Source organism: Schistocerca americana, chromosome 4, assembly GCF_021461395.2.
Source record: "Schistocerca americana isolate TAMUIC-IGC-003095 chromosome 4, iqSchAmer2.1, whole genome shotgun sequence".
Classification (NCBI taxonomy): domain Eukaryota; kingdom Metazoa; phylum Arthropoda; class Insecta; order Orthoptera; family Acrididae; genus Schistocerca; species Schistocerca americana.
Window position 1 is genome coordinate 250,167,673 of NC_060122.1, and position 25,788 is coordinate 250,193,460.

Genomic DNA, 25,788 nt, shown 5'->3' on the forward strand with positions numbered 1-25,788 from the left:
CTTAACAAATTCTAAACCTAGAAAATTTGAGCAACCATTCCATTCTTTGTTCCTGGAACCAGTGACAAAGCAGGAACTTATAAAAACTATTCAGAGACTAAAATACAAGGAATCTACAAGATATGATGAAATATCTAATCAGATAATAAAGCATGTGAGTGAGGAAATAACAGAAGGTCTTTTGAATGTAGCAAACTGCTCAGTCCAAAAAAATTAAAAATAAGCAAAGTGGTGCCAATATACAAGAATGGCACCTACATCCCATTGTCTTTAATACTTGGTTTCTCAAAAATATTAGAAAAACTAATACAGTAGGTAAATCAAATTCCTTGAGAAACACAGTATTCTTATTCTGACACAAGACAGTTTTCAAAAGGTAGAATTCAACATTTCAGACAAAAGAAACTCTGAATCTACTATATTTCTGGATTTGTCTACAGCTTTTGACACAATCGCCCACATGGCTCTAACTGAAAAATTTACAAGCTGTGGCATACATCATATTATTATGATTATTTAGAGCAAAAAGATTTTTGTAGTTACAGGCAGTAATACATAAATAATGAGCAATGTTTTATTATCAATATATATTTAATTGCAATTATCTGTATGTAATGTGCATGAAAATAATGGTTTTGTACTACTGTGATTTAAACAGCATTTAAATACACTGCCTGATAAAAAGGTGAAACATCCTTAAGTAAAGGAGGGAAAAAATCAAATTTCACCTTTTGAGAGAGTGTGTGATGTTATTTTAGTGATTACAATATCAAGTGAAACTTACAAAGAATATGACAGTACACCACTTAATAGTACATGTTACACTGCTCTCAGCCCTAGATGCATGCACTGATTCAATTGGAAAGGGTGTCATAAAACAGTTTTATCCTTTTCTGAGACAAGCTGGCCCACACCTATTGTAAATGGTCCTTGATTCCCTACATAGCATTGGGATGGAGTTGACATCTTAGCTGGTAACACACATGTGCTATCAGGTACAGATCTGGGAATCTTACTGGCCATGGGAGCACCTCAATATGCTGCAGACAGTTCATACACACACATGCCCTATATGGGTGAGCATTGCATTAATAAAAAATTGCACCATATAACTGTCAATTGATAAGTAACACACAAGGATGCAGGATGTTTGTGATGTACCATTCCGGCATCCGAGTCCCATCAATCATTACCAGCCATGACCTGAAGTCACATCTGATTGCTCCACACACCACAAAACCACATATTGTGATGTCATTTATCAGAAGTCCATGCTTCTAGGTCATGCCACCATGTCAGATGCAGCTGCTTATTTTGCAGTGTTAATGGCAGCCTATCTATGCGATGGTAATCCCCTAGTCCATTTACTGCTAGTCATTGACCAATGGTGTGGGATGATACAGAATGTTGCAGGTATTCTATTATTTATTCTCAGATGGCAGGCACAGAGGTGAAGGTGTTACAATGTACTTGGTGCACAATAAGACAATCCTCCCTTATAGTGGTCAGACTACAAACTTGAACCTCGAACCTTGACGATGAGTATGCCTACTTTCAAATACCCCATCACACCACTGTTGCATCTGAAAGCCCCATTATTTTGGATATGCATGATTAGATCAGGTGATGAAATGGAGGCTCTCAGTAAGGCCAATTTCCAACTCTGTCTGGTGATAACAACACTGCCTCACATGAATATGTTTCATTTCCATTTGCTTTACAGTACTCTCTCAACATCTGATGTGTTCATATCCTTTATATACCCTACCAGGCTTGTTAACAACACTAAATATGAATGACACTAATGTACTCTGGTGGCCATTCTCTGTGTCATGGAGAACTGCAACTGTCACCATTGGCACACCAAGCAATTCTGTGTATGTGTACAATGTCACATTGACATCTGAGCATGTCTCAGGGGTGCTTCACTTTTTTGTAAAACAGTGTAATTTTAAGAATTGATACAAACATTGTCATGTCATAACTAGAATCATGTCCAAATCTGAAATCAGAGTCATCAGTGAAAACAGAACAACTATCACTGAAAGTACATTTATTACAAACACCAGTATTTGGCCAGAACAGAATTGAGCCATCAGTGACGAGTGCAGCTATTTATAAAAACTTTGAATATTCCAGAATGCTGGTATTTAGGAACACATTGAATATTCTATAATATACAAACATTACAGACATAATATATTGCAAGAACCTTCCAAAACTTACCAATACTTAGTGACAAATAATTTCTTGTGGTAGGGTTTGAACTGGTGCCCTGCAGCATGCCAGCCAGCAATACTAACCACTACATCACTAGTGTGTGCATCGCAGTACATGGCAATATGGAGGCAAATGTATGTACAAAGTTATTGTCATATTTACCAAATTTTTGTTTTAAGCTCTAACATGTAGGTCAAATATTTTAAAACATTAGATTAAGCTGATATGTTATCTATTACAAGTACACACTGTACATGATGTAGTCAAATTGCACCAAATAAAAATCAGTCAATTAAGCCAAATGTCATTTGCCTTATACAGGTAACATTTCCAAAAAGATTAATCTTATTCTACAGAAAGATGGTGTGAAATGTGTTTTTTGACCACTGTCAAAGATTAGGGTACTTTTAGTGACTGTAAAGGATGATCTTTGTATGTGTAATGCAGATGTCTGCATATCCTATGCATCTGTGGCCTGTCATATTTTGATCAGACATTTGGGATCTTGGAGGACCGCTGTATAGAGCACATGAATTACACATGCTTATAACAGCCAAGTAAGTCTGCTATTGCAAAATGTTGTCTCCCTATTTGTCATTCCAACTGATTATAACAACACACAGATTCTGATATGAACTTCCATCTGTTGGGACAGTGTTATTAAGGAATCATTCCAGATGAAAGTAGCAAAAGATCTTGTAAACAGAGACAGAAGTATTTGCTTCAGTTCTGCTTGGACTCTTGTTCTCTCCCTCTCAGCTGTTGGTAATTAATATTCTCTCAGCTGTTGGTAATTAATATTCACTAACAATAACTTCTGACATCGGTCATATTTGGTTGTGTGGTGGCACAGGTGTTTATGAATCAGAAACTGTGCTGTAGAAGAAGATGAAGACTTTCAAGGAGCCTGATTAATAGGTCAAACTTAAATGCTAACTACTGGATTTACAGTTAAATCATTACAGGTTTTTGAGACCTGAATAAATTGTCAGTGGCTGCAGCACTATGGTACGTCTTTCAATCTTCAAAGGGAATTTTCCAGTGCCAAGCAATTCAGGGTTGGACGTCAACAACTCTAGGTGTACTTAATCAAGACTATTTGACAGAAACTCAACATTAAAGACTTCACAAAGAACAATGCAGTAGTTAGTCTGCATAACCTTATTAAAACTGCTTTAAGTTACTTTATGAAGTTCAAAATACTTGCTGCTGGCAGCTTGTAAACTCAGCACTACAGCTTAAGTATTTCCAGACCTTCATTTGGGCTTACAGATAGAATTTTTAGCAGATTATTATATTCTTCTACAGTCATAGGCCTATATTATGAATACAGTATAACACTTCACTATGGAGGGTATTAACCCTGAAACATGTTCCATAGAATCTCATGAAATGTGTAAGAGCATACACAAGAAAAACCACAAGGAAATGTGGGTAGTCTGAGAAATTTGTTGATAGGAGTATACACACACATTACCTTCTCATTTAACAGTGCAAGTGAGAAACTTCAGAAAATAATGAAGACTCATGCAACTGTCATAAGAAAATAATGAATTATATTAAAGGTGTTGCAGACTGTGGGTTTTATTTTCCACAAAACAAATTCAGGCAAAGGTGCAGATTATGACAGTGACACAGAAACTAGGCAATCCACAACCAATCAGATGTTAAAGTAAGTGAACCAACTGTAACATGGAGTTCAACAAAATAGAGAGTAGTAGCACTATCTGCAACTCAAGTCTTCTGTATTGCAGTCAGGCAGTTAAAGAGATTGTCTGACTAACAAGTCTGCTTACAGATTTCATTTTATTCCACTATCTTAAGGCAGTTTTAACTACTGACAACTTGATCAGTATGAAAATTACTGAAAACCAGAGTACCACCAGAAAAGTAAGTGCACTGATATGAATTACCATTACATGTGTCAAAGATTCAAAGAACATGATCTTAGATTGAAATATCTTCCATGCAGTGATCCAACATTCTGATTAAGCAACATTTCCAAAGACTGAAAGAGTGTCAGTAACATTAATTTAAAGCTACTTATTTACTAGTCACAAAAACATTACAGGTTCTCAGATACAGCATGGGTTGGTTGCTGTTCATAAGTAGATGGAAAATGCTCTGACTACTGCCAAGCAATGTGTAACTGTAACAAATGTGTGTTCATTGAACTACTCATGGAAACTGTCTTCTCATAAGTATATACACTGAAGAGCCAAACAAACTGGTACACCTGTCTAATACCATGCAGGGACCCCTTGAGCATGTAGAAGTGCTGCAGTATGATGGCATGGACTTGACAAATGTCTGAATAAATGCAGGAAGGAACTGAAATCATGAATCCTGCAGGGCTGTCCATAAATCTGTGAAAGTATGAGAGGTAGAGATCTCTTCTGAAGAGCACGTAGCAAGGTATCCCAGATAATGAATAATGTTCATGTCTGGGGAGTTTGTGGCCAGTGGAAGCATTTAAACTCTGAAGAGTGTTCCTGGCGCCACTCTGTAGCAATTCTGGACGTGTGGGGTGTCGCACTGTCCTGCTGGAATTTTAGAAGTCTGTCAGAATGCACAATGGACATGAATGGATGCAGGTGATCAGTCAGGATGCTTATGAATGTATCACACTGATATTTAGACATCTCAGGGGTCCCATATCACTCCAACTGCACATGCCGCAAACCATTACAGAGCCTCCACCATCTTGAACAGTCCCCTGATAACATGCAGGGTCCATGGATTCATGAGGTTTCTCCATACCTGTACATGTCCATCTGCTCTATACAATTTGAAACAAGATTTGGCTAACCAGGCTTGTTTCCAGTCATCAACAGTCCAATGTCGGTGCTGATGGGCCCAGACGAGGCATAAAGCATTATGTCATGTAGTCATCAAGGGTACACAAGTGGCCCTTCAGCTTCAAAAGCCCATATCAATGATGTTTTGTTGAGAGGTTCGCAGACTGACACTTGCTGATGGCTCAGCATTGAAATCTGCAGCAATCTGTGAAAGCATTGCATTTCTGTCATGTTGAATGATTCTCTTCAGTTGTCACTGGTGCCATTCTTCCAGGTTCTTCTTCTGGCCGCAGCAGTGTTGGAGATTTGATGTTTTACTGGATTCCTGATATTCATGGTACACTTGTGAAAAGGTTGTATGAAGAAGTCCCCACTTCATCGCTAACTTGGAGATGTGTTGCATCGCTCATGTGCTGACTGTAACACCATGTTCAAACTCACTTAAATCTTGATAATCTGCCATTGTAGCAGCAGCAACCAATCTAACAACTGTGACAGACACTTGTTGTCTTATACAGGCGTTGCCGATCACAGTGCTGTATTCTGCTTGTTTACATATCTCTGTATGTGAATACACATGCCTATGTCAATTTCTTTGGTGCTTCAGTGTATATTTCCCATCAGTACTTGTCAACATGACTGTGAGTGGTGAGCCACTGGTAGGTCTGAGGTCCATTTACAGGGGAAACAGAGACCAGGGAGAATGAGATCAAGATGCTCTTTCCAACTGACACTGCAACTCAGACACTGAAACCCACTTCACCTGTTGAGAAGCCTGCTGTGCACTGAGGAAGGAAGTGCAACACCATAGGGGTCTGCTGATGGTTGGCAGTTAGAACATCCAGTGAAAAGTAGGACCCCTTCAGGAAACAATCATCTTGAGCACTCTTTGTGTATGCCTGGGGATTTCAGTCAACATGTTAAGAAACTGATCAGGCATCTCTTGACAGAATCAGCTGCAAGCACCTGCAGACTGTGGTGTATATTGGAACAATTGATGCCTGCTGCCTGGGATTCAATATCATATTTGAGGTATTCCATTGACTAACATAGCAGATTGGTAAGACCAGCACTACATATTGGATTTCAATGAAACTCACAATCTGTAGCATTGTCACAAGAACCAATATAGGTCCCGTGGTTTGAAGCTGAGTAGATGGCTTGAACCATAGAATTTGAAGATTCTGTGTCATGCTAGGCTGTGACTTTCTATACGTGTATCATCTGACTGAGATCTCTAGGGTTTCTTTAAGAGCCTCAAGGATGCAGTATGCATTAGAGGCTGGTACGCTGGTGGCTGGCTGTGTGTGGGGCACATACAAAAGTTTTTCAGGTAGGTGGCTCTACGTAGTACCCATAATGATAGAGGTACAAGATCCTGAATTAATAGTCTAAGAACAACAAAAAGCCCCTCCACTCTCACTTTCAGTCAGATTCAGATACACTATTAGATTCATAGTTACCAAATGCATACAGAATGAAGTTTCTATAAAGAAGCACTCCAAAAAGGTAGTGGAGCTCACATAATAGTAGGTACAGAAATCTGGCTGAAGGTTAGGCCAGAATTTGCAGTTGGGTTCTCTCATTGACCACTACACTCATTAATCAACACCTTTTCAGCTTGCTTGAGTGTATAGGGCACACAGAGCACAAAGGAATCAAGTCAATTTTTTGTCATTTTAAACTTATTCCACTTTTAACACTCCGTCGCTCAGACAGATGACACTCGTCATCCACATGACTTTCCCACTCAATTTTGTCTGACAGGGCAGGATTGAGATCACGCCATTTTCGGTACCTTTCTGTTAACTCTCCAGCAGTTAGCTCCAATCATTGTTGGCTTTCAGTTACAAAAGATACATTGTTTATGAAACGTTATTATAGTCTGGAGGACACCAGTCATCTGTGTGAGGTCTGCTGCCACAATCTGAAACAAAGTAAGTCTGTATTACTTTACTGCTTTCCTAGATTCAATCGATCTTTCATGTGCATAAATTTGGGCATATTGAAACTGACTACAGTTACCTACCGTGTTACCTAGTATTCCCTTTATTTTTAGATTGTGGAAGAAATGTCAAAAAAAAAAATAAAAATAAAAAAAAACCTCTGACAGAGTTTAATAGAGATTCTAATGTGTGGTTGGAATGGTTCAATGAGCTGAGTGATGAAGATGCTCACTGTGATAGCGCTGACTCAGAGACTGAGGACTGTGTTCATGAAAGCGGATATGATTCAGGAACAGAACAAGAGGTGCCAGAGAATGATGAATATGAGTCACAGGGGGAAGTAACTCAAGAGGTGGCATTTCTTTTAGGGAAAGATGGAATAACTAAATGGAGAAAAAATAAATATCCTATCATTGTTAGAAGCAAATCTTGTAATATTATTATGCATTTGCCTGGACCAAAAAATCAATCTCGTATAAAAAGAGACAGAAAAAGAAATTCTTAATTTGTTCTTGAATGAAAACATAATAAGCATTATTGCAAGATGCAGTAATATATCCGTCACTGAAGTTCATGGTAACATCTCTAGGGAAAGGGACGCTAAAGAAACAGATGCAATAGAGATCAGAAATTTCATTGGTTTGTTGCATCTGTGTGGATCTTTGAAATGTTCTAGGAAGAGTATATCGAAATTGTGGGATAACACAAAGGAAAACGGACTTTAATCATGTTATTAATGCACAAGTGAAAACCAATTCAGGTTTCTGTTGATATGTCTTAGGTTTGATAATATCCATGACAGAGGTGTTCACAGAGAGGTACTCGAATTATTCACGAACAATTGCCAAAAATATTTTTCACCTAGTGAATATCTTACTGTTGACAAACAGCTTTTGGAACTTAGTGGAAACTGCCCATTCCATTCAGGCAATATATACCTAGCAAACTAGCAGAGTATGGGTTAGAGGTGTTTGCTTTGGCTGATGTATAAACAGCTTACACTTTGAATTTAGAACCGTACGTCAGTAGGCAACAAGAGGGACCATGTAATGCCAGTAATCCAGCTGAAGATATTGTTCTTCGAGTGGTCGATTTAGATTTAATAAAAAACCATAAAATCAGTCATAAAGACCATTCAAAGTATACAAATAGACCACTTGCTTTGTGGATGACACCTGTCATCCATGCAAGTGACCACGTCACAAATTTTTGCGCAAGTAACGGAGGGTTAAGTACTATTTATGAAGCTGCTTTCAAAACATGAAATACTCATGTCCAGATATTGCAAATTGCCCTCGGATTGGCAAAACTATTGAGCATAAAGGTAAGTGGTCTTTTGTTTGGAGGACAATGGGAATATGTCCATTGTCACAGTTTGTGTGGTTTGTTTTGTCAGTATATGAGCTCCGATTAAATTGGAGTGATGATTGTGAGTAATTTGTCTAAAGATACTGTAGTTAACACATCATAACATCAGCATTCTAGCGCAGGTAAGCCAATAATTACTTTGTAGAGCTAGCAAATGAGAATTAACAAAAGAGCTAATCAACAGATTGGGGCATTGAGCTTAAATGTGTGATAACAACACTTTATGATACTTACACAGTTATTGCATGTTATGTTAGTACATTTTTCTATTAATGCAGGAGAGTACATAGCTGCTGAGGAAGGCAGGACTTTTGCAGCAGCTGAAACTAATGTCTGCAATGAAGGTGGAGCAGAGAACATAGGGAGAAGATGTTCTAGACATCCTGAGAAGTGGAAGAGGAGTATTATGCTATGGTAGTGGATCTGTGGGCATGAGTACACTACAAGAAAGTGCATAAGATTTCAACTAAAGGCCTTGTTGCTAACAGCCCTGCTCCAAGTCGCCATGCCACAATCAAATCAAAGAAGATGAGAGAAAGAAAACATATTTCATTCCATCTGAATGATTACTTGAAATATTTATTCATCTGTAGAACAATATAAATTGTATGGATGTCATCAATTGTTGGTAATATTTGAAATATTTGGAACTTAGTAATTACATTCGCAAAATGTGTAATTTGGGAATTTTTTTAGTAAAGTCCAAATATGAGGTCTAAGAAGAGAACTGGTTCCAGAAATCCTAAAGGTGTTAGGTCCAAACATTTCTTAAGGACTGAAGAGAAATCTGTAAGGGTGTGTAGCCTCAAAAAATAATGAAATAATCTTATATTGAGACACTTGTACTGGCCAAAACAAGATCATTAAAATGTCATTGTCTCCCTTGAACTTTTTTCAAAATCTGAGGATGAAGTCTGAGCTGTTGATCCAAATTCTTAGTACCTAGAATTGTTACTTACGTAATGAAGTGATTTTGGTTTTGCCAGGGAAAGCCAGTAGGAAAATTTTGCGCATTTAAACACCAAATGACTGGATGGTCATCATTAGACAAGGAAAAAAAATCAACCCCCAAAAATCTGATGTCAATGAAATGAAATTCTCAGACTTGTTATCGTCTAGAAAGTCAGAGAATTCAGTAACAAACAGCAAAATTGGTTAATGGTCGTGGCATCAACTGTATGACTGTGAGATGGTTACATTATAAAATAGTCTCCTTTAACCCTAATGTTTAAGCAGAATCTGAACTCTGCTATGCAATTTGCACTTCAGGTGTGATCCAAGCAAGTATGCTGTGGAGTACCATAAAAGAAAGCCACACCAATTTCCAGTTAGGTGTTAAGAATTCAAACTGTTGTACGAATTGGCTACTTGCTTTATCTGCTCAGAAATGTAGAACTGTAGGCATGTATCAAACCACAAATCATAGTACTCTATGACTACAACATCAAGGAGTCAGAACCGGAACCACTAAACTCATATTAATACTTAGATGTAACAGTTCATGGGGATAGGAAATAGAATAACCACATAGACTCTATTGTAAAGAAAGCAGGTGGCAGACTTCAGTTCATCAGTAGGAAACCAGGAAAACACAGTTAATATACTAGGGAGGCTGCTTACAAATCACTAGCATGATTCATCCTAGAATATTGCTCAAATGTCCTTTAAAGCTGAATGAGTATAATACAGGACTAATAACAGATATTAAATGTACACAAAGAAGACCTGCACGAATGATCACAGGTTTATTTGATTCACAGTATAGTGTTATAGAAATGATGAAAACCTTGAACACACCATTTGTTGTGCTTGAAGACAGACATCAACTCTCCTGTGAAGTTCTTAGAACCAGTGTTAAGCATACCTGCAGGAGTAATGTTAACACTAATCACATATACATATCCTATAGCCTATCTCAATCCATATCAGTTTGATAAGAGAATCATTCAAATTATCTGTGGAACAGGAAACAAACTAAGTGCCAACACATGTATGATAAAACTTCTTTATAGCACATTCACTAATACTGAAGTGTGAAACTGTATAAACCAGATGTACTCCACACACAACTAAACATGTACTAAAATATTAATGGCAATTTTTTTCTTATTTCCTGTTGATTGAACATAATTGAGCAACAAATTCTGACTTACTGTTTGCTATTATGAACAAATTATATGATATGCCTTTAATTAATTCAAGTGGTGGATGGGCATCTGAATATTTTACTTAATGTGAGATTTATGAACCTAAGAGTGGAACATGTTTTTATATTAAGTCACTACAATTAGTTCACAGAAGGCTTTTGAGATGACTTTTGTGAAGTATCAGGGACATTATGTGAGTTACTCTTTAGATAAAAATAAAATATAGGTTGAGGATATCCTTGCTAAATTTAAAGATAATGCTTTGATACTTCTTTCAACTATGAATTTGACAAAGAAACTATAGCAGAACTCATTCAATCGAAAGAGCAGATTCTACCATTAAAATGTCTGTTCATATTGCATTGTGTTTTTGGAGAGTTAATTTGAAGGTGAGAAGACTGAAAGGCAGAAAACAGAGTTACAAAGAAAAAGAATGTCTATACGTAACTGACAAAAGTCCACTGAGAAAAAAATTCAGGTTTCCAAAATACAACTTTTTTTCAGAAGTGACATTGTTGGATGAAATTACATTTCATTATTTAGATACCTTTATTATGTTGTTATATTACTGTTCTAAAATTGCTAAAAAGACTGATAAATGAAATTTTAAATGAAGCACGCTCATAAAACAATTAGACCACAGCTATAGAAACCTCATGTTTGAAATGAATTGTCCTCTATGATTCACTGCTGCTCCAGGTACTGAGCCTCAGCCAGACAGTACAGTCCTACATCTAAATCTACATCTGTAACCTGCAAACCACTGTGAAGTGCACATCAAGTGATACTTCCCATTCAAGTGCACCCAGACTCTCAGCAAAAGGAAAAAGGTAGTGTATTCTGATATTTTTCTTTCTACAAAATAATGGTCAGTATTACATTGGTTTTTAACTTGGTCAGGTCTGAAAATTTTTTATGGCTACTTACAAGTCATCATTTATCTTGCAAAATATTAAACATATAGACTGCCCCAAGCTATAGACCCTCTCCTCCCCTGCAAACTATTATATGGGTGCCCTTGTTCCCATTGTACCACACAATACAGTTTGTTTCCATTCCACTTGCATATGGAGTGTAGGAAGAATGTTAAAGTACCTCTGCCTATGCCAGAATTAGTCTTGTCAAAGTATTCATAACAAAGTTCCTGAATTTACTACCTTCCAGGAAATTTATCATGGCCAAATTAGTCTTGGGACTGAGAGCTCACTCAAATTGGAAGTAGAAAGCTCTGAAATATTTAGTAATTCACGGAATGTATATCAGAGAGACAGATTAGACACCATAGGAAGAGAAGTTTCATTGCAACTGACAGAAATATTGTCTCTGTTGAGTTCAAATTGGAGTGTGACAATGAAGTTATCTGGATGTGTGTAGCAGGCCTAAGCGAAATCAGCTTAAATGTTGAATGTTTCTACCAGCCACCAAATTCCACTGTGACAGTTTTAGAGTCATTCAAGGAAAGTCTATTGTCAGTATTGCAGAAATATCCAGATCATGCAATATTAGGTGGAGGTGACTTTAACGTGCTGTGTATAGACTGCAACATCTATAAATTCACCACAGGTTGTACTGCCAGACAGTCTTCCAAAGTACTTCCAAACACATTTTCCAAAATATGCCTTAAACAGTTAGACAATCCACACGCAATGGAAATATTTTAGACCTTGTAGCTACAAGAGGCCTGACCTTATTGACAGTGTCAGTATAGAAACCGGGATCAGTGATAATGGTGTCAACATATTGACAATTGTTACTAAAGCTGATAAATCCATCAAGAGGACCAGGAGAGTGTTCACACTAGAAAAAGCAGATACGTAATCACTAGCTTCTACTTAGACAATAAACGGACATCATTTTGCTTCAGTATGATGGACATTGAGCAATTATGCTCACAGTTTAAACTGATTGTAAATCACCCTCTGGAGACATAAATGCCAAGTAAGTTGATTAAGGATGGAAGGGACCCTCTGAGGATCAACAATCAAATTCTGAACATTCAATTATGCTGAGCAAACAGAGACTTGCACTCTCAGTTCAAAAAAGAGTGCACAAATGTTTACAATCAAATGTAATTAGAAAAAGTAAGTAAAAATTTGTGCATACTTAAGAAGATCAATGTGCAAAGCATACAACTTCCACTGTCATACATTAGTAAAATATCTGGCTGAGAGTCCAAGAAAATTCTGATCATATGCGAAATCACTAAGTGGCTCCAACACCTCTATCCAGTCACTTGCCAACCAGCCTGGGGAGGCAACAGAAGACTTCAAAGGGAAAGCTTAATTTTTAAATTCCATGTTGAAGTAACCACTCACACCAGAGAACTGTACAAACATACCTACGTTTGACTGTTGTACAGACTCCTACATGAAGGACATAGAAATTGACTTTCACAGCATACAGAGGAAACTGAAAGAGTTGAAAACGAGTAAGTCAGCAGGTCCAAATGAAATCCCACTCTGGTTTTACAGAGAGTGCTCTGCAACACTGGCCCCTTACTCAGCCTGAATTTATTGCAAATCTTTCACCCAGCGAAAATTCCCAAGTCAATAGAAAAACGTGAAAGTGACTCCTGTATATAAGAAAGGTAAAAGAACTGGTTTGCTTGATTACAGATCAATATGCTTAACATTGATTTGAAAAATTCAGAATTCACAGATAAAATATTTCCTTGAGATGGAAACACTTCTGTCCACAAATCAGCAAGGACTTACAAAACATCACTTTCGTGAAACTCAGATAGCCCTTTCCTTGCATGATATCATAACTATGGATAGAGAGCAACAAGTAGAGTCCATATTCCTAGATTTCTGGAAAGCACGTGCCCCACTGCAGACTGTTAATGAAGGTATGAGCATACTGTTTAGGTCAACAGATAAGTGAGTGGCTGGAAGACTTTTTAAATAATAGAACCCAATAGATGGTCCTCAATAACAAGTACTCATCAGAGGCAAGTGTATCATCAGGAGTGCCTCGTGGAAGAGTAATATGACTACTTTTATTCTCTATATACATGAATGACCTTATGGTGTACGAAAAGCTGTCAACATTGAGTGACTGTAGGAATACACAAGATGACTTTGACAAAATTTCTAGTTGGTATGATGCTGGCAGCTTGTTCTAAATGAAGAAAAAATTAAATTAATGTAGATGAGAGGAAAAGCAGTCAAGTAATATTCAAATACAGCATTAGTAGGGTGCACACTGACACAGTCACTTCAATTAAATATCTAGACATAACATTGCAGAGTGATATGAAATGGAATAGGCACACTAGGTTGGTAGTACAGAAGGGAAACACTCAACCTCATTTTATTGAGAGAATTTTGGGAAGTGTAGCTCACCCATAAAAGAGAAGATGTAGAGAACATTAGTGCAATGCATTTTTGAGTATTGGTCTAGTGTTTGGGATCCCAACCAGGTCAGATAAAAGGGAGATATCAAAACAATTCAGAGGTGTGTTCCTACTTTTGTTACAAGTAGGTTTATCAGCAAGCAAGTATTATGGACATGCTTCATGAGCTCAAATAGAAATCCCAGGAGGAATGACAATGCTCTTTCTCCAAGGCACTATTGCACAATTTCGAAAACCTTCTTCTGAGGCCAACTATGAAATCATTCTACTGCTGCCAATGTACACTTTACATAACGACCATGAAGATAAGATGTGAGAAATTTTGGCCTGTATGGAGACTTTTAGACTGTTGTTTAATCCCTTGCTCTGTTGGTGAGTGGAACGTGAAAGAAAATGACTAGTACTCTATTGTGCACTGTGCAGTAGTTTGCAGAGTATCTATGTAAAGGTAGATCTAGAACTTTTAATGAACATATTATTTTTTAGTCCTACTCATGCAACTACACTTAAAAATTACTTTAATTTTTATTTTTTACTTTATTAATTACTTTTTTTCAGGCAACCAGCCAATAAGTAAAAATCCACCCACAGACTAGAAGGAGCTGTCCAGGCGGAATGATTTCAGGTTACATTTAAAACTTACTTTGATGCCTGTCAAACATTTAATGTTACTGGAAAAAAGATAAAAAATTTTGCTCATTGCATATTGAACTCCTTTCTGAGCCACTGGCATATTTGATAATTTATACTGATGGTCATTTTTTTCCCTCTAGTGTTGTAAGAATGGATATCACTGTTCTTCTCAAATTGTGATGGATTGTTTATGATGATTTTCATTAGTGAATACATGTACTGTGATGTAAAAAGCCTAGCTCCTTAAAAAGTACCTACATGACACCTGTGATTGAACACCACGTATTATTCTTACTGCTCATTTTTGTGCAATCAATACTTTGTTTCTAATTGATGAGTTACCTAATAAATCTATCCCATAACACACAATTTTGTGGTAATATGCAAAATATGTCAGGAGATTGATAATTCATTTGCATGACTAGCAATTATATGAAGAATAAAACTTATGAAAACTGAAGGAGGAGGGGTGAGAAGGAAAAGGGTAGGGAAGGGTTTACTGACATCAGCTGCATCAGAACTTTGAGCAGCATCAGCAGTGATGGGTGAAAATGTGTACCAGACTGGTATTCAAAATTGGGATCTCCTACTTGCTAGGAAGTTGCATTAAACACTCACCACCTGGACACAGTGTCTACCGCAACTGCATGGACTATCTCGGCATGCCTCTCAGCTGACCCATATTCTCACCTAGTACCACCTAGCTGTAGGCCCTGTCAATGTCCTCCACACTTGCTACTTACAGATTCTGGCAGGAGGTTGGACATTCGTGCATGCAGACTGGATATATTGGACCCATTGCCCATTGGAACAGACACTGAGCATCTTCAACACATTAAGTTCAGCTACTTTTGTTCTTTATTTGAGTGTGGACCCATTGCCCATTGGAACAGACACAACACACTCAAATAAAGAACAGAAGTAGCTGAACTTAATGTGTTGAAGGTGCTCAGTAATATCTTCTTCCAATTCAAATTTTGATCAATATGTGCAGCCAAAAATTCAGATGACTTTATCCTGTTTACTGACTCCTGGTCATGTGCTTCATTTACTGTTGAAATGGCTGTATTATGTAAATTGAAGGAAGAGAGAGAAGAAATGAAAGGAAATGGAATAGATTATTGATATCAGCTGCATCAGGACTTTCAGTGGCATCAGAGGCAACAACTGTGCCAGCTGTACACAGTGTGTATTGCAACTGTGGAGACTATCTTGGCGTGCCTCCTGGCCAATGCACATTCCATCTAGTGTCACCTATCTGCAAGCCCTGTCCATGTCCTCCATGCTCAATACTGAAAACTTCCTAGAGAAGGTTGGACATAATTGTGCATCCACACTGAACGTGGTGGATCCATTGCCCATCAAGGCAGATCAGTTAGTTATATGAATGTGCGGTGTTTATTCTTTCAGACATGTTTCAAAATTATTTTTAGAAACCACTTAATAGCTGTTTGAAAAACATCCTTTATAATCTTTTCTGGCGTTTCTTCTCTAATGGAGTTTATTATAGAACTAGTATTATCTGGAAAAAGTACAAATTCCACTTCGAAGGTCATTCACAAATATAAGGAATTGAACCTTATTGGCCTCCCTTTGTAATTCTTTGCCAGTCACAAAAATTTTCTACTGAACTGACATTGTTTGGATTATTCAGCCTAACTTTTGGCATTATGTATATTAAGTATGAGTCAGAACAGTTGTGTGTCAAGCTATCAGTTCCATTACACAAACTCTTCTAAGAGGGTAACATGCTCCACATAAAAAAATGCCCTTGAGAGATAGCAAAAAATACCAACTGGCGATTGTCGTTTCCCCCATTTTACAATATCTAACACAGTTATCTTATTATCTGCATTATTAATATCTGAGGATAGTCACACTTCTGTGTATTTTAATAACTTTCCTTAAAATATGACACTATTTTTTGTGGAATGTAAATAATGCCAGGTCTTGCGTTACTCTAACTCTTAAATATATTTCACTCTTCCTCTACCATGAGATTTTTATTGTTTTAGTTATCAATAGATTACTTGTTCTTTTAATGTACTCTCTGGATAACTTTTTAGGAAAGCTAATGTTAGCAAAATCTTTCTATGGAATAAAATGAATTTCATTTTAGCATCTCTCTCTCTGTATTCACCTTAACCCATACCATCTCTTAATTTATTCTTAATATGTTCTACCCTATTCTCATTAACAAGCCATGGAACTGACACGTATTTTGTAGTATTGGCCTTGGTAGCATCTGTCTTGATCAACTCAATCCAGCTGAAAGTTACATGAGTGTGGGATAGTGTTTGCTCAAAAATATACAAGATAGCCTATTCCAAATGGCATTAACATACTTATTTGCATTCAATGCAGACTATGGTTATTTTTTACAGTGACCAGATTTTACACTAAAAACAGTAATTGCTGCAAGTCTTTAGGCCAGCATGCAAAATCAATATGTCAAACAAGCAATAAACATTTAACATTTACACAAAATCAGTGACCTACAGCTGTTTGTTAAGGAGATCACACTGTGGTAGTTCAGTGAAATTCTTCCCTTAACAATCCACCATGTCTAGTGATCACTGATCTGGGTAACAATAATACTTCACAGTCTTGCTAATTGCAACACAAATCAATCAAAATGTTATTTCCTTTGGGTAAGAGAAAACACACAGAATTCTTTATGCATTAAAATTCTTGAGTTTTGCAGTTGTCAGTAAGCCAATTCTCATATAGAATGTGCATAACTGTTGCGTTAGTCGACAATGACAGTGCATGTGACAGATGTTTAATGTTTACTTTCAGCTGCAAACAGGCAATTTTGGGTGATAATGTGTGAGAATGTGCACTGTTATTTTGAATATTACATTATATGTTGAAATTTGGCTAGATTAAATTTTATTGTTTTTGATTAACTGCAAGACCCAATGTGATCTGATTTGTAAGAAATATTACTAGTTAGATATCTAGAATAATACATGGCCACTACGTTTCTTCTGCAACGTGAATCCCCTTGTATAAACAAATGATTGCAATATTGCAAATCATACTAAATTATATGCCCTGTTAAGAAAATACAAAGAGTGTTCACCCATAACCAAAGTGGAAAAACCAACAGACTGATACTTCCAGCAAATATGATAAAACTCAGGCAAAACATCCAGGACCTGGATGTGTTACACAAGTCAACAAACCTGCAGGTTTTTAAGGCCAAGTACAACGAAACCAAGAAAATCTTTAAGAAAGAGCTTTCAAACCTAAGAAAACAGATATACAGCAGTGAAATAGCTCAATCAGACAATATAGCCAAGACCTCATGGAGAATTGTAAATCAATTTCGCAAAGCCACACCGAAGCCAGAAACTGAAATTTTAATTATAAGACATGAAAGAAACACAATTAAAGATCTTAATAAAGTCTGCAATGTTTTCAATAAATACTTTATATCTGCAGCTGTTAAGTTGTGAGTAGTGAGGTAAAGCTCTGCCCCTTTGGAGAGCCACCTTTTGAATTCAAACAAGTAAGTGAAAAAGAAATAGGCAGGATAATAAATAACCTAAAGAATAAGTTCTCATCTGGATGGGATGGTTTGAGTAGTATCGTGATTAAAAAATGTAATAAGGTATTAGTTAAAATAATCACCCACCTGGTAAACTGCAGTATCAGAGAACATACATTTCCAAATGTATTGAAATGGAGCACAGTTAAACCAGTGCATAAAAAAGGATCCAAGGAAGAGGTTTCAAATTTCAGGCCCATATCATTAATACCTGTCTTCAGCAAAGTATTTGAAGTTGTGCTGCTGACACAACTTAGTGACTATTTCCTGAAAAATAAGTTCTTAACAGAGACACAACACGGATTCCGAAAAGATCATAGTACTACCACAGCAATTACGGAATTTCTTCACAAAACGTATGGTGCCCTTGATCAAGGAATGCAAACAGCTGGCATATTTCTAGACCTTACTAAAGCCTTTGACTCGGTAAACCATGAGTTACTTTTAAGTAAACTTGAGTCACACAATGTAAATGCTGCATCCATGCAATTGCTGGCTACATATTTATTTAACCGCATGCAGTGTACAATGCTGACTTACAAAATCAATAATCAGATCATTAATTTCCAGTCCAAATATGAGACAGTCACACAAGGTGTACCCCAGGGTTCAATTTTGGGCCCTTTCCTTTTCCTAGTGTACATAAATGATATAGAGCAACCTTTCAACTCGCAATTGGTAACCTATGCAGATGATACCTCACTGTTATTTCTTGGTAAACAAAATGATGAGCTAACGTTGGTAGCCACTGAGGGACTACAGCAAATAACTACTTATTTCCAAGATCAAGGTTTGAAAGTTAATATCAGTAAATCTCAGTTATTGCCATTTAAACTTACAAACTCACACCAAACCTCTATCAGTAACATAGGTGGAATTGAAGTAGTGGACACAGAAGGCTGCAGATTTCTAGGTATTCACCTAGATGAAAATCTAAGATGGGTAAACCATATCAAATTTTTATGCAATAAAATCAGCAGTTCATTGCATCTAATCAGCCAGTTATCAAAAGTAGTTCCACATCAGACATTAAAAACAATTTATTATGGAACCATTTTCCCACAGATTAATTACGGGATAGAGATATGGGGTTGTGCTGCCGACATACATATGAACAGAATATTAACCCTACAGAAAAGGGCAATCAGAATTATCCATGGATTAAGGTATAGAGATTCATGCAGGGAAATCTTTGTTCATCATAAATACCTCACAGTCTACTCACTGTATCCTTACAAATTAATTATATTTTTTGTGACACATCAAAACAAAGAAACAAAGTGCTGTGATATGCATGCCTATAATACAAGAAATAAAGAATGCTACCACAGACAAAGAACAAAATTAAAAACAACAGACCATAGTCCATGCATTAGTGGTCAAATATGATACAACAGATTACCGAGCTCTATAAGGTGCCACAAAGGGAACTTATTCAAAGTGAAACTGAAACATTTCTTGATTGACAAGTGTTTATACTCTTTAAGTGAATATTAATATTAAAATAAAATAAATTATTGTGTGTGTATATATATAGAGGGAAACATTCCATGTAGGAAAAATATATCTAAAAACAAAGATGATGTTACTTACCAAATGAAAGTGCTGGCAGATCGGCAGACACACAAACAAACACAAACATACGCACAAAATTCAAGCTTTCACAACAAACTGTTGCCTCATCAGGAAAGAGGGAAGGAGAGGGAAAGACGAAAGGATGTGGGTTTTAAGGGAGAGGGTAAGGAGTCATTCCAATCCCAGGAGTGGAAAGACTTACCTTAGGGGGAAAAAAGGACGGGTATACACTCCCACACACACACATATCCATCCACACATATACAGACACAAGCAGCACTTTCATTTGGTAAGTCACATCATGTCTGCTTGTGTCTGTATATGTGTGGATGGATATGTGTGTGTGTGGGAGTGTATACCCGTCCTTTTTTCCCCCTAAGGTAAGTCTTTCCACTCCCGGGATTGGAATGACTCCTTACCCTCTCCCTTAAAACCCACATCCTTTCGTCTTTCCCTCCCCTTACCTCTTTCCTGATGAGGCAACAGTTTGTTGTGAAAGCTTGAATTTTGTGTATATGTTTGTGTTTGTTTGTGTGTCTGTCGACCTGCCAGCACTTTCATTTGGTAAGTCACATCATCTTTGTTTTTAGACATATATATATATATATATATATATATATATATAGTACTAAACTTGTAAAAAAATGCTAGGACGTTTGCAAAAGACACCAGTTGGTGTCTCCATGCAAAAAAAAAAAATACAATAAAACAATAAGAAATTATTAAACAGAAAGTTAATCAATCAATGCTGTATGTCATTTTGCACAGAAAAAATAAAGTAATAAAAGTATGTGATGAAAGTCCATAATTTAATAGTAGTTACTACAAAATCTGTGATGAAAAATGGTATCAGCTATGAACTTTGATGTTCTGGAAAGTGGGAATGCTGAACTTTCAAATCGAATTTTATGGAATATAGATTTCTGGATACAGTGAATTATTGTGCTTACTTGTTAATTAACAATGTCCTAATGAAAATTAATTACACAAATGGAATCAGAACACTTGAAATAACAACCTGAATAATAGATTCCAGAGAAATCCAGTCTAAATAAGAACTTGAGGTTTTTTGGTATAAGTGTTGCATATCACTACATAAAAATATTGAAGATAAGATGAAATTTAGCCAAAAAAGAAAAAGTTGGTTATTTTTTGAGTAGGAAATATAACAGACGGAAGAGTCCACCTACTTTGTCACATAACTCCCACATTGGGTTATATGGACAGATACTGCCAATTAATTGACTATATAATAGTATGTCTAGGCAGTTACTTTCAAAATTGTCACATAGATCACGAACAAAATTGAATGTACAAGTTCCATTCTCCATGAATCTACAATAGAATATATGCAAATGGAATATATTCTAAACCTGGTTGCCAGGAGAAGCTAAAAAAATCATGCAAGCCATAGATATACATTCAAAATATATTGAACTACGGACTCATATCATACAGTAAAACTATATTTCTTTGTTAAACATTTCTTTAAAATTACTCAGTCTTTGCTGCTTCTGAAAATGAGAAGAAAAACATAGAAAACAACAGCTTTACAATATTTCCACTAACTCACTGTTTACTTACACAAACATCTCCTGTTGAAAGACAGCTGTAAACAGATCTAGTTGGCTTTCATAAGTCCACCCAGCTCATCATGTCCTATCACTTATGCCAATGTCCTTGGAGATTCTCACCCTCATTGTACATGAAAAGAAAAATATACAACACACACTACTTCAGCATACTAATAATTATCACAACTAAACTTACAAGGAATCACCTCATACGACCTAAAAATTAATATCCACATTATATATAGAATTTTTCAAAATTGCTAACATATCCATGTTAAATCATGTCAGAATATTCATAACACATTTCAGTTACTGATAACTAATAAATAAAATATTTTTGTGTAGCACATTATTATTTGAGATCATCAGCATCAAAACTATAAACAAGAAATTTGTACAGCACAAAAAACTGAATGTGCAGCTGTTTATGATTGGTACATCACAAAAATATTGCATTTTCATTTACTTCTCATATGCAAGTGCCATGAATTACACATGTAAATAGTACCAAACATTGCCTAATTCAGACAGATGTTTCACTACAACGAAACCACATCTGACAATATACAGTTGCATTACATTATTCATTCATGTCTGTGAGTTCCATCATATCCTTTCAGTTCCAATCTTGTTATATGCAGGAGTGCATTCTCAACAAAACAAAATTCCTCTAACACCAACTCAGGCTTCCTAACCATTGGTACCATACCAAACACATTTTTCATTACTTCATTTGTTCTAACCCATGAACAATGTAATTTATTGCATGAACATAGACACACACATGAAATACAAATACAACACAATTAGCAGTGCACAATTGACCAGGGAACCTGGCACTCTGGCCTACATATTCATTAGATCCAACAGAGAGTGCAGCCGGATGGCTGAGCATGCAACTGCAGTCATAATAGCAGGCTGGGCAGCCTCTAGTGGCCGAATCAGCACAAAGTTCAGTCACGAACTAAGACACAGTGCACACACAAAATTTGTAGATACAGCACTCCTCTTCCTTTGCAAAGAAGTGAGTACTATACTCACATCCATTTCTTCTGTGGTTAACATAGGTTGTTGAGTCATGTGACATGCTACCACTGATCGTTAGGGTCAGAAGTGGTGTGAGTATGGACTGGTGCACAGCCCGTCCCCTTCTGGATCTGGACCAATCGGCAAATGTACAAACTGTCAGCATTTGCATGTTGCGCCAAAGGTCAAAAATGTATGTCATAATTGTATTGTGACAGGAAATGAAATCACCACAGTAAGGAATGTGTAGCTTTGTTTGGCAAGAACACCGAAGTGTTACAAGGAGACACCAGTGGTTTGTAACCTGTGATTAAGAACTTAAACCTGTATAGGAAAACATGAAATTTTCTTATAGCATACATGACTGCCAAAGCCTCTTCCTTTATCTGAGAATAATGATGCTGTATGAACTTCAGAATTTAGAGGCATGCACAGCATGGCATTCAGATCCAAGGTCATATGGAGATATATCCGTCGCTAACATTAGGTGCTGGCCTGGCTGAAAAGTGACCAAACAAGGGGTCTGGCTGCAGGTCAGATTTCATTGACCTCAATGCTTAGTCACAAGCTGGGGGCAAGCGGAAAGAACATCTTTATGTAATAATGCATGTAGTGGTATGTCACAGTAGCAGCGTCCTCTATGGATTTGTAGTAGTAAACAATTTTGTCTAAAAATGCCTGTAATTCCATGGATGTGGGGTGTGGCAACATGACAAGCTCATCAGTATGCTGGCACAATGGTTTCATGCCAGCAGGTGACACTTCAAAATCCAAATAGATGGTTGAAAAAACTGTTCTTGTCCAAATTGTACTTTTACCTTGCAGATTGCAAACTACTATGTTATCTTAATAGTTGATACAACCTGGAACTAATGCAACAAGTTGCTCTAAAATGCACAAAAATTAGCTGCTGGGCTTGCCATACCATCATAGGTAAAAAATGGGACTGAAGCTGTAAATATGCCTCTACCAAGTCAATCTTCGAAAAATAATGGCCCTCCTGATAATTTTGCTAACAGCTTGTCAGGATGCAGCAAAGAATAGGTATCAACAATGGACTGAGCAATAACTGATTTTTTAAAATCACGATAGAGGCATTATTTATCTGCAGGTTTTTTGACTATCACCAGAGGCTTATAATACCAAGGGATTGATGATGACCTAACTCTGATTTTACTTGAGTCCATAAGTTACCAATACCAACCAGGCCCAGAAACAAAGGGGATGGGCAGGCTGTTTCATCCTAATATGAGCTCGAAATTCTGTTGTACAACCCAGTCCTTGGTGATAGGAAAACTCAGCACAGAGAGCACCTAACTGTTGATATGGAACTTGATCAGAAACCAGACACACTTAATAATTGATGGAGAATCCAAACAGTTTAAAAGCATTCAAATCAAACCGATTTTTGGTGTACGCAGTGTCCACAACTAGGAATATTAATGAATGAACCACAGCCTTGTAAGTCACAGGAGCAACAAACTGTCCATGAATGGGAAAATGTTACAACTCATCAGTCTCCGTGACACTGGAGTCAGATGAGAAGAACCCAAATGCACTAAGTCTGAGAATTCACCAACATTACTGCTGCACTTGTGTCAACTTGAATTCTCAATCATTTGTTCGATGCAAGCCATTCAGGTGCATAACTTGCTTTGAGACACTGTCCCTGCTGACACACCGTTCACATCCATGTTTGTTTCATCTTCACTCAAGTTTGGAAAGGAGTTACATACAGGAGCACTGTGTCCTTTCTGATGGCAGATATTACACGTTGCCCAGTGCTTGAGACACACAGTCCATTCATGATGAATGAAGCAGTATGGGTATGAAGGCAGTGGAGCACAGGGCTGTTGCTGTTGTGACGCAGACTATTTTTGTGAATGCTGATTATCTATACAATGCTTATACATCTCCTAAACTGCTTCAATTGTGCCTAAATTCCCTTGCAAACTGACTGTAGCCTGGGAGGGGGGAGAGGAACTGATTTTTGAAACTTTGGATGAGACTTCTATCTATCTGCAGCCCATGAAACTTCAAATGACTGAGCTACGTTCAATACTTGCATAAGTGTAGGATTTTCGCACTGTAAAGCTGTGAGCCTGGGTGGTCATTCCATTTCATATCCATACAAAGTGTTACACCCATATCTTTGTATGAGTTGGCTGATTCCAACTGTGACTCATTGATATTATAGTCATAGGATATTAGTTATTTTTGTTTTTGTGAAGTGCACAATTTTACATTTTACGAACATTTGAAGCATGCTGCCAGTCTTTGCACCACTTTAAAATGTTATTAACATGTGACAGAATATTTATGAGCTCTTTTCAGACAGTACTTCATTATACACAACTGCACCATCTGCAAAACGTCATAGGTTACAATTAATATTGTCTGCAAGGTCATAAATATACAACATGATTGGAAAGGGTCTCACCACACATCCCTTGAGGACACTTGAAGCTACTTCTACATCTGACACTGACTTTCCATCCAAGATAACATGCTGTGTCCTCTCTCCCAAAAATTCCTCAATCCAGTCACAAGTTTTACTTGATACCCCATATGACTGTACATTTGACAATACATGTAGGTGTGGTACTGAGTCAGATGCTTTCCGGAAATAATGAAATACTGCAACTACCTGACTGCCTTGATCCAAAGCTTTCCATGTGTCATGTGAGAACAGTGTGAGTTCAGGTTTCATGTGATCAATGTTTTCAGAATCCATGCTAGTTGGCACTGAGCAGGTCATTTTGTTCAATCTAGATACCTGATTATGTCTGTGCTCAGAACACATTCCAGTATTCTATTACAAACTGATGTCAAGGTTATTGGACGGTTGTTTTGTGGATCACTCCCACACCCTTCTTGTAGGATGGTGTGACCTGTGCTTTTTACAATAACTGGGCGTTTTGTTCAAGATATCTACAACAGATTATAGTTAGAAAAGGGGCTAACTCAGCCATAAACTCAGTATAGATTCTGACAGGGGTTCTATTGGGCTTTGGAGCTTTTCTTCAGTTTTGAAGATCAGAATAATAATTCCAGTTTATTTTTCCTGTCAGAATCTTTTATGAAATATGTATTGCTCTTTCCACAAACTATTAACTGTTTGTTCTTGTTTGACAGGTATCTCAACAATGCAGCTAGATACCTCATAAACAGCTGATAGTTTCCTAGATGGGTCTGCAGACTGTTACAATTACAAGAGAAGTATTCTGTAGTAACACCTCATGAAAACATGCTTCAAGGTTTTGATCTAGTAACATAAAATGCTTGTTTCACTATTTTTGGTTCTGTGTCCTGATTTTATGTATGTTGTAACTCTTTCCTCTTCCATGTTAGCTCTACGAAATAAAAATACAGTCTTAAATACCTCATATTTAACTTCTCCATCCCTGTGGTTACATGATATTTACAGATGCATGGAACATATATCACTTCAGAAATTCCCACATCTTCTAAACTTACAAGGAGGAAAAGATACATTTCTACTTACTGTAAGGATGGCATGTAAACTTGCACACAGCCATAACAAAAAGACACGTACACATCAGCTTTTGGCCAAAGCCTTGATCAGAAAATTA

At 37.0% G+C, this 25,788-nt stretch overlaps 1 long non-coding RNA gene across 2 annotated transcripts in view; it reads left to right on the top strand.

Annotated features, from left to right (window-relative positions):
- LOC124613963 overlaps positions 1-25,447 on the top strand; it is a 48,711-nt gene extending 23,264 nt beyond the window's left edge. The window contains exons 3-5 of one of the 2 annotated variants that reach the window (XR_006979665.1): positions 2,260-2,354; positions 11,179-11,309; positions 25,331-25,447. This is a non-coding gene — a long non-coding RNA (uncharacterized LOC124613963). Of the gene's footprint in view, positions 1-2,259; positions 2,355-11,178; positions 11,310-14,392; positions 14,570-25,330 lie in introns of those variants that run through there. The other variant, XR_006979664.1, reaches the window with a different exon arrangement.
- The last annotated feature ends 341 nt before the right edge of the window (positions 25,448-25,788 follow it).